The following is a 316-nucleotide window of genomic DNA, read 5'->3' on the forward strand; positions in this document are numbered from 1 at the left end:
AGAGAGAGAGAGAGAGAGAGAGAGAGAGAGAGAGATAGATAGATAATATATAAATAGATGCATATATCCATTCATATATGTACATAGCTACATCTATATGTATACATACATGCATATATGGGCATAGGACATCAAAAAACGTTAAACACAATAAGAAACGAAAACAGAAAACGAACTTTTTTCCAACAACGAAAATAGACAGAGAAACGAGACATGCAACATAAAGAGCATAACACTTCGTCCGTTGTCCCAGTTCCATCTACTGCACGTTTCATATATATATATATATACATACATATATATATATATATATATA

This window comes from Octopus bimaculoides, chromosome 1 (assembly GCF_001194135.2).
Source record: "Octopus bimaculoides isolate UCB-OBI-ISO-001 chromosome 1, ASM119413v2, whole genome shotgun sequence".
Taxonomy (NCBI): domain Eukaryota; kingdom Metazoa; phylum Mollusca; class Cephalopoda; order Octopoda; family Octopodidae; genus Octopus; species Octopus bimaculoides.